General features: G+C 39.4%; 1 pseudogene; it reads right to left on the bottom strand.

Moving 5' to 3' along the window:
* Positions 1–10,098: 10,098 nt before the first annotated feature.
* LOC101139754 (structural maintenance of chromosomes protein 4-like) lies at positions 10,099–12,919 on the bottom strand (annotated as a pseudogene).
* Between the last annotated feature and the right edge of the window lie 2,217 nt (positions 12,920–15,136).

Genomic DNA, 15,136 nt, shown 5'->3' with positions numbered 1-15,136 from the left:
TCTTTTGAGAAATGTCTGTTCAGGTCCTTTGCCCATTTTTTTAATTGGGTTGTTTTCTTATTATTGAATTGTTTGAGTTCCTTATCTATTTTAGATATTAACCCCTTGTTGGATGTATGATTTCCAAGTATTTTCTCTCATTCTGTGGGACCTATCACTTTCTCAAACTCATATTTCCAACTATTCACTGAACTGACAATGTGGGTAGCCTATAAATGCCTGGAACTCAACATGTCTAAAGCCTAATGCATCATCTTTCTCCCTAAACTTCCTCCTCCTCTTTTATTCCTTCTTTCTACCTAAAACTCTAACGCATACTCTTTATGCTTTTTTATATTCTATTCCCTGTGCCAGGAATTCTCTTCTGCATATTAACTACCAAGAAAAGTTCATCCTTAAATGATTAACACACATGTACCCTCTTTTGTAACAGCCTGGGGGGCAATGTAGTGCTCTGGAAAAATAACAGATTCAACTTTGAATCCTGGTTCCAGCATTTATTATGCAGTCATTTGACCTTGACCCCATTGAGCTTACCGTTCCTTGGCTGTAATATCTACCGCAGAGGGTCATAAGCTTCCACTGAGATGATATATATGGAGAGCCTAGTGCAAAAACTGGCACCTAGCAGGTCCTTCATGAATATTCATCATCTTCCCCTCCCTCCCTACTCTGGGCTACCAGAGCATGTGTACCTGTTTGCTGCAGCCTTGGCTATGTGGTGTTCTCATTCTAATCCTCTAGACAATGAGCTCCTCGATGAAAAAGCCTATAACCCAGCACCGCCAAATGTACTCAGTACACACTTATTAAACTGCAGTATGCTTGGATATAGCTCAGCATTCCATTCTAGGACTCAGGATCTTCAGCCAATGTCCCTGGGGAAATGATGTTCCATTAAGAGAAAGAATGAAATCAAGGATGAACTCCTCTTAGGAACAATGTAAAGAATTCAATGCAGGGCATGTTAACTTTTAAGGAACAGAAAGAAGACATCCAGCAGGAAGCTGTGGCTGTGTCTGGGTGGAGTGGGGCACACATTCAAGGAAAAGGGGAAGGAACAAGAAACATCAGCAAAGGAAGTGGGTAGGGGAGCAACATGAGAAGACAACGACAGAGAAATGGAAAAAGGAAAGAATTTCATTAAGAAAGCAGAGGGTCGGTGGTGCCGAATAGAAAAGACAGGTTCCTAGAATTAGAACAGTAAACAGGCTCTGGGGTTCTGGTCAAGGAAAAGAAAATAGTTTCGATAGAAGCAAGAAGGAAGAAATAGATTTGATAGAAGCAAGAAGACAAAACAGATTGCAAGGGGTTAAGAAGTGCGTAGGTGACAAACTAAGGGAAAATCTCCAAGGTAACTAAATAATGGTCTAGCATCTGTATGTGTTCAAATGTGTGGCATTTTCAATTACTAAAGTATGATGCAAGAGCCCAGGTTTACTGCCTCCCAGTTGTCACTAGTCTACCACGCCACGCCACATGCAAGTGTCTTTTTGTGTCCTCTTACTCTCCCCACCCCCACCCCATCACAGCTACAGGACTCTTATCTACACATCGGCCGGCAGTCTCACTTGATGAGAATCTGATGGATTCCTGCCTCGCATCATTGACAATTTCATCACTCAGAAGACTGAAGAAGCCACCACAGGAGCAGCTTTACCTCAATTAATTTTAATCAACAGCCTGGCTTGAATGATGGAGTGGAAGTGATAGGAACTTTGGGGGGAAAGTGATGAAATTGTTTTGTAATAGTCAAGAAAAAGAAAGCTGGTCATGGTCAGAAATAATTCAAGCAGTTTAGAAAAGTAGATTTTTATGTTCGACTCTCCACCCTCCAGCCCCAAGGCATGGAGTTCCTAAATAGAAAACAAAGGATCCTGAACCTAGCTCTATTACATATTTTTAAAATTAATTACTTGGATAGACTCAGGCATAATAAAAGTTAGGATGGCACAAAACAGCAGGAGAATCCCTCAGCACTGGATTGGGACCTCTTGATCACTCAACAGGCCATCAGGATGAACTGAAACTAATGAGATTAATTTTAATTAGAAAAATATAAAGATCTGTCCTAAGATTATAAAAAAGAACAGAAGAAATACAGTATGGAATAGGACAAAGACATTAAATAAATATAGGCTTTAAAAAAGTTATGAAGGAATGTTAAAATTGTTAAAGATAAGTACTTAAAAACTGGAAACAATCTATAACCTCAAACAGAAGAAAACAGAATAGGAACTTAAAAACAGAAAACAGGAAAGGTGAATAAAAGTACAAAATAGATGGCATAAGTAAGTCCAATTATATTAGGTTTTCAACAAATATAAATAAGCTCACCTATTCACATTCAGATTATCAAATAATTGTGCACATGTACCCTAAAACTTAGAGTATAATAAAAAAAAGATTTTAAAAAATCAAGGTATATACTATATATGAGACACCCCTAAAACAAAATAATACTGAAAATAGAAAATAAAGGCAAAAGATATTCAAGAAATACCTTAGCAAAAATATTCTAATATCGCAACATTTTTATAAGACAAAATAGACTTTAAGACGAAAAGCATTATTAGGAACAAATAGGGCCACTATACATTAATCAAAGGAACTACTGGAGGAACAGATAAAAATCATCAAATTGCCTGCAGAAATGTGAGATGGAAGAGACTTGCTTTAATAGCAGTTCATGTGAAAATGATGATGTTTTGCTTTCAGAAGTTTCCTAATGGCCAGGGAGTTAACATGGTCACCTCCAAAAGTCACTGCAATCTTTGCTAACATTAACAGTGTGCAGAACAGTGCAAGTTAAGACCCACTTTCTCTGCACTGTCAAAATTTATCTGGAATGGAGTGCTCAGATCTGGGTATGTCAAGCTGAGATAGACATTGTCATACTGGAGAATTTCCAGCAGAGGTTGACCAGGATGAAAAAACATTACCTAAGAAACAGTTGAAGGAGAGGAGATATCAGGAGAGGAGATATACAGGGAAAGTATAGAGATACATGTCAGCTAAAAGTGGGCACAGTAGCAAGTGATGGAGCCAAGACTTAAACAGAGCAGATCTCACTGCAGACAGACTCCAGCCATTCTGATCTACTCCATCCTGCATTGCCTGTCTATAAAAATACTGGAAGAAAATATAAGAAATAGTTTTTATAATATGATAGTGAAAAAGACTTTCCTAACCATAGCATGAAGATCACCGCTATAAATAAAAAAGAGGACTTTTTTAAAAAGGTAAATTTTTGAAAGTTTGCATAGAGAAAGATACAATAAGCAAAGATTAAAAAATAAACAACAGAGTGACAACAACAAATGCTGGTGAGGATGCAGAGAAACTACAGTACTCATACCCAAATGGCCAGAATGGAAAATGGAAAATAGTTTGGCAATTTTTATAAACTCAACCTCCAATAGCCATACAACCACCCACTAATTGCATTCTTGGGCATTTATGCTGGAGAAATTTAGACTTATGCTCACTCAAAAACCTGCACATAAGTGTTTATAGCAGCTATAATAGCCAAAAACTGGATACAGCCCAGATGTCCTTCAGTGAATAAATGCTTAAACAATTTAACAAATTGTAGTATATCCACAGGACATCATCCATGTTGTATGTATCAATAGTTCGAAAAAAGTCAATCCCCAAAGGTTACTTAATATATTTTTCTGTTTATATACTAAGTAGCCTTTGATTACTACCTGTGATTCCATTTTTGAAATGACAAAATTTTAGAAATGGAGAAAAGATTAGTGGTTCCTGGAGTTGGTAAGGGGTTGGGAGGATGTGGAAGGGAGGTGGGTGCAGTTTTAAAAGGGCAACATGGCCGGGCGCCGTGGCTCATGCCTGTAATCCCAGCACTTGGGAGGCCGAGGTGGGCGGATCACTAAGTCAGGAAATCAAGACCATCCTGGCTAACACGGTGAAACCTCGTCTCTACTTAAAAAATACAAAAAAATTAGCTGGGTGTTGTGGCAGGCGCCTGTAGTCCCAGCTACTTGGGAGGCTGAGGCAGGAGAATGGCGTGAACCTGGGAGGTGCAGCTTGCAGTGAGCCGAGATCGCACCACTGCGCTCCAGGCTGGGCGACAGAGCGAGACTCTGTCTCAAAAAAAAAAAAAAAAAAAAAAAAAAAGTAACACGAGGGATCCTTGTGTTAATGAAACTGTTCAGTATCTTGACTATGGTGGTGGACACATGAACCTATACATTTGATAAAAATATATATAGAACTATCAAAAAGACAGATGATTACAAATTTTGGCCAGGTTGTAGAAAAACTGGAACCCTCAAACATTGCTAGTAAGAATGTAAAACGGTGCTACCACTCTGGAAAACAGTTTAAAAGTTATTTAATGTTAACATAGAGTTACCATATGACAAACAATGGCACTCATAGGTATATACAGAAGTGAAATGAAAACATATGTCCACATAAAAACTTGCACATCAAGTTTCCAGTTTTTATAGCAGCATATCTATAATACTACCAAAGTGAAAACAACTCAAATGTCATCATCCGATGAATGGATAAAGTGTCCATACCATAAAATATTATCTACAATAAAGAAGAATGAGGTACTGAAACATGCTACAACATGGATGAACCTTGAAAACATTATACTAAGGGAAAGAAGCCAATTGCAAAAGACTACATGTTATATCATTCTGTTTATATGAAGTGTCCACAATACGCAAATCCTTAGAGAAAGAAAGTAGATTACTGGTTACCTAGGGCTAGAGGGAGAGATAGAGAGTGACTGCTAAGGGTAGAGTTTCCCTTTGAGGTAATGAAAACGTTCTAGAGTTAGATAGTAGTGAAAGCTGGATAATTTTGTGAATATACTAAAAACCATTGAACTCTGAATTAGTGAATTTTATATTTTGTGAATTATATCCCAGTAAAAATGTGAATAAATTGTATATAACTAAATACACACACACACACACACACACACACACACGAGTACAAGTAAAACCAAGGAATTCTGAATAGGATAAGTGAATTGTATCAATGTCAGCATCTCAGTTGTAATACCATATGACTATCTTGTAAAATATTACTGTTGTGAGGAACTATGTAAAATGTATACAATATTTCTCTATATTATTCCTTACAACTGCATGTGAATCTAAGGAAGCCACTGCAAAAAATTTACATTCACCATATGTAAAGCCCACACACTCGCCCACCAGTGCTAGAGAAACAATACTACCTTCTGCTTCTTTCTGCCATCCATTCATTTATGAGCAGCAGAGTCTAAATTAGACGCCTGCTGGCAAAGGATTGTGGGAAATGGTGTCCTAGGCTTCCAGCATCTCTGATATAGGAGATCATAGAAGGGAAGAGGGATGAATGCCAATGTATTATATATAAAAATATTTATACCTAAAATACATATTTGAATTTACATATACAAGAATATAAATTTATATACACTTATACAGCAATTCACATACTATTTAAATTTATAAATACGTATACATACATATATATGTATTTGTGTGTATATTCTAAACTCATGGCATAATGTTTAAATCTGTGTCTGAAATTGCATATACAATACCTTAGTCCGTGTTTCTCCCCCACCCCCAAAGTAACATCTGCAACAAACTTTGATGTGTGGGTCATTTATTGGGGATGATGATTCCAGGAAGCAAGGGAGGAATAGGAGGACTGAACAGAGGAGGAGAGAGAGAAAATCGAAAGATGTATCACACCATTGACCACTATTGGGAGAAACTGATTGTTCCATCTCTTTCTGAGAAGCCCAAGGAACAGAATATCACTTATCTTTGGTCAAAGGTTTAGATTGCACATTTTGAGCAGATCCCTTAGACACATCACACTGACACCATTAGGTCAGAGAAGCAAGAGGTACAATGGTCTTGCCCAAGGTGAGGTGCTGTTGGCTGACGCCTGTGGGAAACTGGTGGAAGCTTTCATAATATGGGATGATGATGAGAGGGTTTGAAGCCATGCACAAGAGGTATCTGAATACAGGATGATCCCCATTACATGAATTACATTATTGGACAGACAAAAACTCTGAAAGGAAATTTAGCAATATGTTAGTGGTGGGTTATAGAATTATAGATAATTTTTGCTTCTTTTTTAATATGTTCTTATACTTTGAAGTTTTGCACAATAAGTATATATTGTTTCTGTAGTCACAAAATGCAACCAAAATTACATTTAAGGAGCTACGCTCTATGGTTTGAGGATGAAAGTTGATACGAAGACCACAGGATTTGGATATAGGACTCTTCTACTGGATGGGAAAAGGGACCAAATGACCTCTCAGATCACAGGCTAGGATTCTATGAAAATCAATTTGGCAGAAATGCCCAGAGGAGTACCAGGCACAAAATAGGCCCTTGACTCACATTTGTCAAAGGAATGAATGTATGTACTGCAGCAGCACAGACAGAGTTGGAAAACTTTCTGCTAGAAGCCCACAGCGTCTTAGAGAAAACAAACAAAAAAAAGAAACTTAAAAAGATAAAGTTACCATAGATAAAGTTACCACATGACTCAACAATTCTACTCCTAGGTATATCCTCAAGAGAAATGAGAACATATATCCACACAAAACCTTGCACACCCACAACAGCACTATTCACAAAAGCTAAATATGGAAACAATCCAAATGTCCATCAACTGATGAATAGATTAACAAATTGTGGTATATCTAAATAATGGAATGTTATTCAACCATAAAAAAGTGACATAGTGATCCATGCCACAACTGGACAAACTTTGAAAATATCCTAAGTAAAAGAAGCTAGATGCAAAAGTCAACATACTGCACAATTCTATTTATGTGAAATGTCCAGAAGAGATAAATCCATAAAGGAAAAATAAACAGATTAGTGGATGCCAAGGCCTGCCGAGAGGAAAGAATATGGAGTGCTTACTTCGTAGATAATGAAGTTTCTTTGTGAGTAATGAAAAGTTTGGGGCATTAAATAGTGATGGTTGCACAACATTGTAAATATACTAAAAATCACTGAATTGTCCACTTTTAAATGGTGAATTTTGTGTTATTTGAATTTTATTCCAATCAAAAATGATAGTAAACAGTTTAAGGGAACATATAATGTGTGGCAAATAATGGTATTAGAGTCTAGGGTAGAGCGAGAGAGATCATATAGGTATGGGGTCATCAGGATGGCTGCACGGAGTGGGTAGGAGTTTGGGACTTTGAAGAGGCGGGATAATAGACATTCCAAAAGATGCTCAATAAGTGCTTGTGGAACTGAATTCAGCTATAAGCATTGCAGGAAGAGGTATACACCAAGTCATTAAAACAGCAAGGGGCAGGATGAGTCCTGTAAACAGTCATCCTCATGGATATAGAAGATTTTAACAGTGGAAGAAGGGTGGCAGATAAGGCAGAAGAAAAAAAATCATCATTCATGTAAACATTTTTAGAACAAAAAATCTGGCCCAGATTAATGTTTTCTCCAATTCCAACTGTTTCTTTTCACTTCTAATTATAGAAATAATATAAAAGAAGGCATTCTGGTATAATGGCTTAAAGGTTCTGCACCAGTCGGACAGCCAGGCTGCAGAAAACATAACCCCAGAGTTTCAGTGACTTACAACAGCAACAGTTGATTTTTCACGCCCTCCGCATGCCTGCTATGGGTGGGCTGTATCTGTACTCTATGTCTTCTTCACTCTGGGACTCAGGTTACCTGGGCAGCCTCCGCCTGGAATTGTCATCACAGCGGAGAACAAGGCAAACTGTGTACTGATCTTCAAGCTTCTGTTCAGAAAAGACATCCCTTCCACTCTCCTCTCACTAGTCAAAGTTGGCCACGGACCCACACCCAAAGTCAACAAAACAGGGAAGGGGCATTAAACATGGGTAACTGGAAAAACTATTTACCACAGGCTCCAACCCTGTCCCTGCGACTTAATAGCTTTTAGTAAAGTTGCTTATATTCTCTGAGCCTCAAAATCTTCATCTATTAAATGGGGATGATTACTCCCATGCTATGAAATTATGATGAGGATTAAATGAGATCATGTCAGTAAAATACTTGGTGCAATGCCAGGCACATAGTAGTTATTCAATAAAATAAACTGCTCCAACAGATGATAAACTCCCCGCAGGCAAGCACTTTTTACCCATTGTTTACCCTAGCACAGCACCTAGCTCACTGTAAATATTTCAATAGATGCTTAGTAGAAGAGTGAATAAAGGAATATGACTGTATGCTCATTTTTGTAAAACTGGAGTACATAAAAAAGTATTTAGAAAAAAAAAACTTACTCTTTTTAACTAATGGCCAATGAAGGGGAAGTAGGCCCTCCTCTTCCTTATCACTGATGAGCAAGTTATAGCTCCTTTTTAATTCACTGCCTTTCTTGCCCCAGCTCACATCTGATGCAGAAATCAAGGCTGAAATGTGCAGACTCTGGATGTCTTTTGGAGAATTGAGCACTGTCTGAAGAATGTTTCTAGCTCAGCAGAGGCCTGGCAATAAACTATCCTTATGGATCTCGGTGTCCAGATGGGGTGCTGGATTGCGTGGGAGTCCCCAGAAGGTGAAGACAAGAGACATGAAATAGAAATTACCGCCTGGCCTGAGGCCTTTCCTGGGATGGGGTCTCCAAAGAATAGAACCTTCTTCTGCCAGAGTTCCATCTGCTTTAATAATCTTTGCCAGGGTTCCACATACTATCATCAATTCAGGATAACAGTGAGATTATTTTTGAGATTTAAAAAAGTTTTATTTAAAAGCCCATAATTTTAATTCATACCAGTAGATATGAGAAAGAGAAAATGCAAATAAAAATCACAACTAAATCTCACCTTAACTAAATGCAAAACCACATCTACTTATTTTTTGTAGTCTTCTTTCAAATGTATGAATTATACAGTAAATTTATAATGTAAAAATTTTTATTACTTGTAGACCTTCTAATTGGCATGGTCCATTATTACAACTGTTTACTACAGGTAAGATAATGTGCCCACCAGGCACACACACATGCCCAAGTGCTCACACATACTCACACATACTCATTACCCATGTTACATGTATGAGATGAAACATAATGGCTGTCTAAGAAATAGAAACCTTTGTTCTTTGCAGACTAACTGGTAGAAGCCATAGGGAAACATTTTTCAGTTAAATGGGGGGAGACTTTTCAAACAGATGGTCTTTAAAGCCCCTTAACCCTGAGATGTGATGACATTGGTAATAGCCTGATTTAACTTGAGGAGCCCACCTGGCAATTCTTCCATTTTATTCAGGGTTCTTTCTGTTCTCTGTGGATCTGACAACAAATGCTTATGGACACCTATGCTCTGCTGTCACTCTGTGAAGATTTATGAGGGACACTTGGGCCGGGACCATAGCCCCTCCCTCTGAGGGGTTTGGCTTCTACCTGGGCAGCTGATGGACAGCCATGGGAAGCCCAGTGAGGCAGCCCACAATGACACACAGCTCACCGCATCACAAGGAGTGGGGAGGTTACTTCCAAGGAAGTGCCACAGATGATTAATGCTGTGGAAATTCAGTAGAGAGATGGATGAATATACCAAAATTCACTGTGGCTGCTTCCTAACAAATTTAGATTAAATATGCTATCAGGAAAACAGTTTTCCAGTTCCCTCAGACAGAAGTTTCAGAAAAATCTCTACCCCACTCTCAAGTCCCCAACTCCACCCCATACCAACACCTCATACACATACACAGGTGTGTGCAAGCACACACACACACGCGCACACACACACATATTATCACTGTGCAGGGAAGGCTTTTCAAAGGATGGCTCCTGCATGGTGAATCCATACCACTTTTGTGTTTCTCTTCACTTTTGTCCCCTTTGGTCTGATCACCTGTTCATTGCTCAAAGCCAAATGCTTCCTTAGAGAGCTTTAGAATGTACTTGGACAGTCAAACACTGCATCTGATCCTCTTGTAGAATACAGGCAAGATATGAGAGAGATTTAGAGGGTTTCTTCCCAGTTTAAAAATATGTATTCTATATAACTCATAATCCTTTACAAATAGAAAATCAGTAATACAATACACCAAATCTATGCCAATTCAATTGGAAGAATAAACAAGTTCAACAAAGTCCTTTAGATGCAATTTATTTTGGGCTTACTGCAACATTTTTTGTTATATTGTAGATCTTGTAAATTCCAGTAAGTCTATCTGAAATTGCAAACATATTAATATTTCAAGGAGAAATTATTATGAACTGAGTATTTCTGTTTGTTCATATTTATAAAATGCAACAATGGACACATCTTTAAAATCAACGGCTGCATCAACCTTGTTCCTGAAGTAGAAGGGAGTGGGTTTATAGAGGGGAAGAGCTAATACTAAAGCCATGGCTGGGGATGGTGGCTCATGACTGTAATCCCAGCACTCTGGGAGGCCACAGCGGGTGGATCACTTGAGGTCGGGAGGTTGAGACCAGCCCGGCCAACATGGTGAAACCCCATCTCTACCAAAAATACAAAAATTAGCCAGGCATGGTAGGTGCCTGTAATCCCAGCTACTTAGGAGGCTGAGGCAGGAGAATTGCTTGAACCCAGGAGGCAGAGGTTGCAGTGAGCCAAGATCGTGCCATTGCACTCCAGCCTGGGCCACAGAGCAAGACTCTGTCTCAAAGAAAATAAGAAGTAAATAAATAAATAGTCAATGAACTAAGCATTTTCTCTCCTCCTGAAAGGCTGAAGATGTTCTTCCAACTTTTCATAGGTAGTCAAACAGTGAACACGATTCCTTCAGAGAAAGGACCCAAGCTGCCTACAAGCTCCAGTTTGGCATCCCCTCCCAAAGCAAGCATTTGGTAATTCTCCTTTAATGTATTCAGTACTACATAAAAACCTGTCATAAATTCATTAATTTGTTTCTGAAGCTCTTCATATGTCTGTCTAAAATTATCTCTTTGAGAGAGTTTTGAATACGGAAGATTCTGAACAGATGGAAGACATACAATTGCTCTTTCAATATTTTAAAGGAAAAAGTAGACTTGTCACACCTGGCGTCAAAAGGTAGACATTAGGGTAATAACATTTGGCTAACTGACAGCAGGTCTTTGAACAGCCAGTGAAGCCCAGTAGTGGCAGAAGCTGTCTTAGGGAGTAGTGACCTAAGCGTTCAAACTCAGGCCCAGCAAATGCCCAGCAAGGATCATCTAGGAGCCTGGCCTGCAGGCTTTGCAGGCCTCTTGCACACCTGAGAGTCCCTTCTATGAGATCCCAGAATTGCTTTGTCAAGGAAGAGGGACTGGAGCTGGGTTGTGACCATTGAGGAGTAGGTAGGAATGAATGGACAAAATTCCTGGGACAAAGGCATGAGAAAGAGCATAGCAGTCAAGTCCATCTAGAGAATGGAGGGACTCAGCCTTGTATCTAAATGAGAGGCTTCAGAGAGGTGGTGACTAAGAGATAAGAGGGAGATATTAGTTTGGGATTCAGTTTTAGATAACCTTGAATACTATGAGAAAAATAATGAATTTTGTCTTCAGGGCACTTGGTTACAAACTAGTAGCCAACTTACGCTTTATTACTTAAAGTGCCCGGTGTTTCAAGAGGCATTTGGTCCCCACATAAGCAGTTTAGAGCCTAGTGTCTTCAACAGACTTCACATATTTATATTACCTGCCTGCCACTGTTACTGCTGCTACAGTTGATGATAAATCACTGAAGATGTTAACGTGGGAAAGTGGAATGAGCCAAATCTTGGGGAAGTCAATGCAGTAATGTGCAGCTAAGGTTTGAGGGCAAGAGAGTCCAGAAGGTTTTTCCACTGCAATAGTCCAGGCACGAAACACTTAGGACTAAACCTGAAAACTGATAGTGGGAGAGGAAACATAAATATAGATGAAAGACAGGTCTGCAGGAAGAGGTGGCCAGACAAGAGGAACACCCAAAGGGGGAATGTCTGTACTACATTCCAGTCTCCTTTCAGCCAAGACAAGCTGTGTGACTTTGGGCAGTTACCTAACAGCTCTAGCTTTATTTTCCTAAGATACATAATGGAGATAAAATTATCTATTCTGCTGTATTGTTTTAAGAATTTGCAATAGTTTATATAAATCTACATAAAAGTTCCTAGCACAAGGCCTGCCATACAGAGAGCATTCATAAAAGATTTAAATTTTTGTATGCTTGTTAAAATTGTATAATTTTGTGTATGTGTAGGGTGCATTAACTGATTGAAAGTCAGGTAAGTCAAAGATTTCTAATTATTTCCAGTAAAAATTTGAGAGGTATATTTGAGGAAAAAACAAGTAGTTAAATTTTAAATGTTTTAGGCTGAAAAATAATGCCTTACAGGATATATCCAAGTAAGATTTTCTAGCTGGAAATTGACAATATGTGTATGCAGATGGGAAAAATTGGGATGAAGCTTCAGATTAACTAGGGAGGTTTAGGCTGCAAGTAACCAAATACTCAAATTCAACTGGCTTAAATGATAAAGAAAATGTATTAGCTCCCATAATGGAAATTCAGTCTGGTATTACTTACTTCAAAGGCTCTCTAGTGGCCTCAGGGATCCAGGCCCTTACCATCTTCCCCTCAGCAACCTAAACACATCGGCTTATCTCCAGGCCTGCTGCCTTCTTAGTTACAGCATGGCTGCAAGCATTTCAGAAGTCACATCAAGGCATGACAAAGAAGAAGAAACATTTACCAGACACCCCTCAGTATATTTCCCCTCTCTTCTGCTTGGCTAGATTTGGGATAAATTCTCCTCCTTAAATCAGTCATTGTCAAGAAGAACTGGACTCCTAAGTTTGGCTTAAATTAATCCAGATTTACCACCTGGGCCAAGAGGAGAAGTGGACACTCAAGAGGAAGAATGAGAATGGCTGCTGGGTAGGGCATCCCACCACCTTGCATCTCTGGCTGAGTCTTGGGGTCCAAGGCCATGGCTCTTGTTGAGCTGTTCTCACTGTCACACAACTCCTGCTGAAGACAGCTTTCTTCTAGCTGCTGGCCCTTCCACCTGCTGTCTAGAACGTGGGTTTCCAAGTCCTTCCAGGTGAGACAGCTGACCCTCAGCTCCTCCAGGCACCCAGATTGAAGTCATTGTCTGAACTAATTCATGAACTAATTTAATGGAGCAAGGTAATAAGTGGTAGCAGTTTCTCACTTCCTTACCACCAACTGCAGCAAACCCTGCTCTGGCAAAGTTTCTGTAAAAATCGAGATGAATTAGATTAGTGATGAGGACTCCCTGACTCCCCCCACAGAGGCACACAGCAGGTAGGAGACTGGATTGGCTGGTGACTGGAAGATGGTGGCAAAAAGTGGCTAGCAGATGGTGGAAGGTTGTCTGGTTGCCAAGAGGAGAGTAAAGCCTAGTACTAGAAGACCATAAGCACTTTGTCTTATTGATACACATGACAAACTCACTTTCAATCAAGCAAACCATTCTTCCTCTTTCCCGAGGTCTTGCTTATTGATTGACTGGACGTCGTATCTGAGCCTTGGAAAACAAAGCTGGCCACCTGCAGTTCTCTGGATGTGGCAAAGGGGAAAAGCCCAGGTTAACTAGGGCCTCTCACCTCATTTGCACTGAACAGGAAACTCATAATAAGCCAATCTAAAAATGTCCGCAGGAAGCAAGCATTAACTCACCTCCCTGTGTCTTGCAAGGTCTAAATCTAAGTCATCCTGGAATGATAACATTCTCTTATATCTTTCATGAAAATGCCACAAAATGTCTCTGGAAACCCTTGGTAACAAACACACTACAAGGGAGACAATTTGTTTTAAAAGTTTAGCCTACTGGCCCTGAAACTTTTTACAAGTGCGTTCCCCAGGAACATTTTTCATAATTCTCTGCCCTGGGTTGAGCCCACATTTTAAAAGCATTACAAACAGTTTTTCCAGCAATGATTAACTTCCTCTCCCATCATATATTATGAATAGTTACATTTAATTGCGTTTGCAGTAAAAATCACCAATAGCCACAGCATAATTCCCATTTTTAAATTTTCCACATTTTTAAAACTTTAGTTGAAGTATTACGTAATAAACTACAGAAAGCACGCATACCAAAAAATGTATTGCTCAATTCGTCCTCACAAACCAAACATACCCACATAACCAGCACCCAGATCAAGAAACAGACCATCATCAGCACCTTGGATTACCAGCACCCTCAACTTCCCTATCAGTCACTAAACACCATGCTCCCACAAGGATAAGCCCATCCTGATTTCCAACAGTATAGTGTAGGTTTCCCGGTCTTGGGACTTTGTGTAAATTATTCTTACAGTATATATTCTTTGTGTCTAGCTACTTGCACTCAGCATCAGCTAAGATCCACGTTACACATAGCTAAAGATCATTCATTCTCAGTGCTTAGTTCATATTCTACTATATAAATATACTACATCTATCAGTTCTACTGTTGATGGGCATTTGGGTAATTTCCCTGTGTTGTCTATTTCCAAGTGCACTACTTTGAACATTTTGAACATATCTCTTGGGGAATATATGTAAGAATTTCTGTACCTAGTATCCATACCTAGTAGAGGAATTGCTGGGCCCTGGGACACATGCATATTTGGCTTTAGTAGATAGATTCTGCCAATCTGCTGAAGTGGCTCCATTAGACATTTTTGATATGTGGAAAATAGCTTATGTACCCAACGATTGCCTTTGTGGATCCCTGAGAGGTGTATGGACACCAGTCAAGAACTTCTGCTTAAAGGAACCTGTTGTCTTGTTCTGTCCCCAATGAAAATAGGTAAGATTTACTATTCCTCGTAAAATGCACTTCAGTTATTTTGGAACTATGATGAAATCCACTGTGGTGTAAATTTTATGTGTCAACTTGACTGGGCTAAGGGATACCCACATGGCTGATGCAACACATCTGGGTGTGTCTGTGAGGGTATTTCTGGAAGAGAATAGTGCTTGAATTCATAGACTGAGTGAAAAAGATCTACCCAATGTGGGCAGATTGTGTGCCCACCAATGTGGGCAGCTGTCATCTAATCCACTTAGGGGACTCAGATAGGAAAAAAAATCAAAGGAAAGGTGAGCCCTCCCTCTCCCTTCTTGAGCTGGGACATCCATCTTCTCCTGCTTCAGATGTCAGATCTCCTGGGTTTGGGGTCTCTAGTCTCAGAATGG

The sequence above is a fragment of the Gorilla gorilla genome, chromosome 11, assembly GCF_029281585.2.
Source record: "Gorilla gorilla gorilla isolate KB3781 chromosome 11, NHGRI_mGorGor1-v2.1_pri, whole genome shotgun sequence".
Taxonomy (NCBI): Eukaryota; Metazoa; Chordata; class Mammalia; order Primates; family Hominidae; genus Gorilla; species Gorilla gorilla.
This window is presented reverse-complemented; position numbering and strand designations above follow the sequence as displayed.